Source organism: Austrofundulus limnaeus, unplaced genomic scaffold (assembly GCF_001266775.1).
Source record: "Austrofundulus limnaeus strain Quisiro unplaced genomic scaffold, Austrofundulus_limnaeus-1.0 Scaffold3, whole genome shotgun sequence".
Taxonomy (NCBI): domain Eukaryota; kingdom Metazoa; phylum Chordata; class Actinopteri; order Cyprinodontiformes; family Rivulidae; genus Austrofundulus; species Austrofundulus limnaeus.
In genome coordinates, this window is record NW_013952405.1 from 8937217 (window position 1) to 8941745 (window position 4529).

Sequence of the window (4529 nt, forward strand, 5' to 3'; positions counted from 1 at the left end):
ATTTGTAGGTGTTATGTTTGTTTATATTGTCATTATTCCCATGTTTAACAGAGTTATTAGCTAGGTTTGCAAACAAAAACAGGGAATATCTGGGGTCATGAGTGTCTGCAACTGTTATTTTGTGGGCCGGAAGCTAAATACTGTTCTAGAGTTTAGTCCTATGAATATTAAACTGTGTGACGGTGCTAACCAACACATCTTTGTCCGAGCTTCCATGCTGTTTTCAGTCTGAGCTGCACACCTCTGCTTGCTCTTCTGTCATCATGTCAGGGTATGGGGGTGCAGGGGTGGTCAGGGAGTAGTGGAAGCTGCAGGAGTCTTTTATAGCTCCAGCTCCAGAGGCAACCTGTTCTCTAGCACCTTTCTGCTGGCACGTTTTTATGACATCATAAACTCCCCCCATTTCCTCTGACCAGCCCTAGGTTGGTAAAAAATAAAGGAGCATACCTGGCTGGTGAGTCCTCATGCTGCTTCATTCCCTTCCTTGGATCGCTCAGATCTTGGCCGTCAGCCAGCAGAAACAGTTGTTTGTATGATGAGTGATGATCAGAGAAGCATTTCCAGTCTTACTGCTTTTCATCGACTCGTTTTACATCCTCTCTCTCGGCTGGCTTTGGTCGGCGAGGACAGTCTGTTTGCATCCGGAGAGGTCCACTTCAGCCCATCAACAGCGGMCCACTCGTAGACTTGTTGATGCCTTTTGTTTGCAGAAATTTTAGGGATCATGAACAGAAAAAGAAAGGATTAAGGAAAGAAAGGGGAGATTTTTTTATTTTTTGAGTGGGGGGGGCACCCTCAGGATCATTCATCGCCCACATTCATTTGACACTCGTCTCTGCTGGCCTTGGGGAGGCCGGAACAATGCGCGCACCAGCGTGACAACATTCCWAAGGTTAAAAAGGTCAGGGGTCACCTGGTGACCCCACCCTGCCAATCAGTGGCAGGGCACTAACTCGGTGCCTTTTTGCTTTATGCCTTTGCACTTGTTGAACAGAGCCTGCACCTTGTGCTACAATGTGCCCTTTGCTCTCTAAAAGACTAGAACGACCTGGCTGACTTTAAATACTCTGCTGATGCTTCTTGAACTGGTTGTAGTGCATGCAGCTGTATTTTAAATGTGCTGGGAGGTTTTTTTTCTTCTTTTTTCTTTGAATCCTGTGAGAGAAACGACAGAACATAAATTATCAAGAAGCTGCAAAACGTGCAAACTGAGAGTTTAGTTGGAAAACGTTCATCTTTACTTGGCTGTATATTCTCTAAAGCAGCGGTTTCCAAACTTTTCACCTTCAGGCCTACAAATTATTCATGGTAGAGGCTTGTGACTCCAAATAGGACTTTGTCAATAACTGTAATGAACAGGGGCTTATTGACAATCCAAATAGCTTTTACAGCATGTTTATTATTTTATGGTTATTTTATGYGCTATTGTTATAATTATAGGAAATGGAAATCTATTACGCTATCAATATTCTTATTACCTTTAATTAGATTTTTTGAGCTCATCCAAGGACCCTTACTTGATGCTACACAGCCCAACTTTGGGAACCACAGCTCTAAACTATTTCTGGAGCCTATGGCACAGATAATAAACCAACCAGCTGTTTTCCAGGCTCCAAAGTTTTATATGGCAGAAAACCCCCACCACATTGCAGCCAAGYTGTAATTATTGTCCATATTTCAAACTGATTTATGCCCATTTAAAAAAAATAAGATCTTCCCATGTGGGTCCATGGATAACACTGGAGGTCCTCAAAGTTGTATTCTTCGTCCGTATGATGAACAATCCAGGTTGGGCTGATGGACGGCATTAAAACGGAGCATATGCATGTGTAGGCCCTACAGGCTGGTCTGTTAGTAATTATACATGAATGTACAGTATACAGTGGAGTGGACRCACAGATACATTAAAGCCTCACCCACGGGCCACATGAGACCACCCCAGAGACACCACTGTTGGCACTTCCTCTACCCTCGAGGGGGTGGGGGTGATTTCCGGTGGACTCACTGGACATTAAATGTAACATTCCCAAAAATGGTGGTGAGGGATTTTTTTTCCTATTTGTTTTTTTTTTTTAATGGGGGGGGATGGTTTGAGTGTTTGTGTTTTGCTTCTCGCTAGCTTCATGTTCAGGTTAGGTTAGGGTTAGAAAAAATAAAAAATAACATCAGTCAGAAACTTTAAAATACCTTCCTTAATAAATAATAAAAATAAAAAAAATAATAATAATAATAATAAATCCACTCCCAATCGCTGAACACTCCGCATGTCTCGTTCTTTTGTCCTCTTTCTTGGCGGAGCATGCGACTCGGAAAGATGACTACAGAGACTCGTCACCCCCCTTACCACCACCACCACCACCACCACCACCCTTGGTGTTTTATTCCTCAACAATAAATCTGCTTACAGTACAGGAAAGGAGACAGTGCTCCCTATTAGCGCGCAGTTAGGAAATGAAAGCCTATCTGGCTGCAGCTGTGGAGGTTCTCCAAAGATGGGGACGTTTATTGTCAGGAACAAATAGGGGCCTTTTTATTTTGTCTAGCAGCTGACGCCTCTCCCCACCCACTCCTCCTGAAAACCGCTTTTGTCAGTAATGTAGAGTGGGCCGATCGGGCGAGAGACCATGAGAGTTTCAGAGGAAAGGGAGAGAGAGAGACTAAGTGTAGGGTTTKTTGGGGCGATAAGATTAGGGAGGAAAAGTCCGTCTGTTTGCCATATGGTATAATTATCTACTATTTCAAAACATTATATCCCCCCGTTAATGCAGTGTTTCAACATATATGTGTATCTGGTTGTATATGTGTGTGTGTGAGATCAGAGCTGTAGTTTTTAACCTCGGTGTAATGTTGAGACTCTTTGGCCTGCAGCTTGGCCCCCCGTTTAAACTGGGTTAGCTATGATCTGCCCCCCTCTAACTCCCAGTTCCTCCCTCCTCTGTGACCCCTCCCTCCCACACACACACATATATATACGCAGAGTCTCTCAGCACAAAAGAAATATTCAGCTGTGGAGAGGGTGGGGGGTGGCGGGGGGGGCCCTTCAGAGGGCGCGACATTGAACTGGGGGGGATTAAGAAGAAATGGCTGGCTGACACTGGGGTTGCCATGGCAAAGCCCTCTTTTCACCTCTCCTTCGACCCTCTGCCTATTTTTCATTTTATGTCTCGTTATGGGGTGAGGTGTAAGTGTGTGCGACTGGGATGGAGTAGGGAAGCGGTGACGCGTTGTACGGTCTCTTATCTCCACTTCACTCTCACGTGCTCAGAAAAGCCGGGCTTCAATGCTTTCTTTTGTCCACGGACTGCGAGGATAACACGACGTTATTCGATGTTATTTACCGACGCACTCGCATTTCGCAAGAAGGCCGTCGAAAAATACTTTGTGGCGCGCTCACAGGCGAAAGCACGAAGGCAAAAAAAAAAATGCGGAGGCGATAACTCAAAGATCCAGCGCCGCTCACGAGACAAAAMCCATTTTGTCTGTTTTATGACTTTCTGAATTACAGCTGCTATGATGTGACACATTACTCATCCATTGTAGCCGCGTCCTATCAGGCTAGCTTGACGTTGGCCTCCCTGCCCCGGCGGAGTAATGGATGCAGGTCTAGCTTGTATAATGACATCAGTACCCCAAGCTGATGAAATTGGGCGGTAAATGAGCGTGGAGGAGCGTTTGTCATTCTGACGTCAGCTCTCTGTGCTGCCAGCAGCGCCGTGACACTGTCGGTAGTTGTTTCCCTCACTTTGGCCTGTTTCTGACAATGGGAGCTCATCGTCTGAGGGGGTCACGCAGCGGAGGGGGCCCGAAACAAGCCGGGCTGCGCAGTGGGACGTCAGCTTTGTCCTCTGAGCTGGATGTCCACAGGAGCTTGAGGATGGCTCAGATGAGCCGAGCAAGCCCAAAGCAGAGCTTTTAATTTTCTAATTTTTAATAGAAAAAAATGCACGCTTTCACCGCATTTTGTGTATTTATTCTTTTTAAAATCAATGAAGAGAAATGGGAGTTTGTCACAGAAAGGTGGCTCCTCAGACGTTAGTGGAGACATTTCACTTGAATGAACAGAACGACAGAAAACCCTTGTGGGTTATTTTTGCTGGGACAAATGGAGCATTTATTGTTAGTGGGGGGTTTTTCTTATTGTAGGATCACAATAGACTTTATCTCCCCACATTTAACACAATACAAAACAGTCTGATTTTACACAATGCAACAATATGCCGTGATACGACAACACAATACGATACAATACGGCTCGATGCAATCGGCAAGGCAAGTTTACTTGTCCTGCACCATCTGTACACGGAAATTTAAACTATTTCACAGATACACAGGAATACGTTAAAATCATAAAAAAATCTAATAAAAACAAGAAAATTAAAGCAATTATATTAAATTTGTGTGTTACATAAAAGAAGCATTTTGACAAAATCATAGATGTCAAACTCTTTGGTTGCTAACCTGTATCTTGACACTCAAAAATCTATAATTTTCATAAAAAATCTGTATTTGTCACAGACGAACTAATGGGG

The 4529-nt window shown here is 44.2% G+C and overlaps 2 long non-coding RNA genes across 2 annotated transcripts in view; one reads left to right on the forward strand and one right to left on the reverse strand.

Annotated features, from left to right (window-relative positions):
* LOC106526955 (uncharacterized) overlaps window positions 1-1616 on the reverse strand; it is a 3886-nt gene extending 2270 nt beyond the window's left edge. Inside the window, exon 1 of the long non-coding RNA XR_001311326.1 lies at window positions 448-1616. This is a non-coding gene — a long non-coding RNA (uncharacterized LOC106526955). The remainder of the gene's footprint in view (window positions 1-447) is intronic.
* Window positions 1-4529, forward strand: part of LOC106526950 (uncharacterized) — an 18002-nt gene that overhangs the window by 10710 nt on the left and 2763 nt on the right. The window lies entirely within an intron of this gene.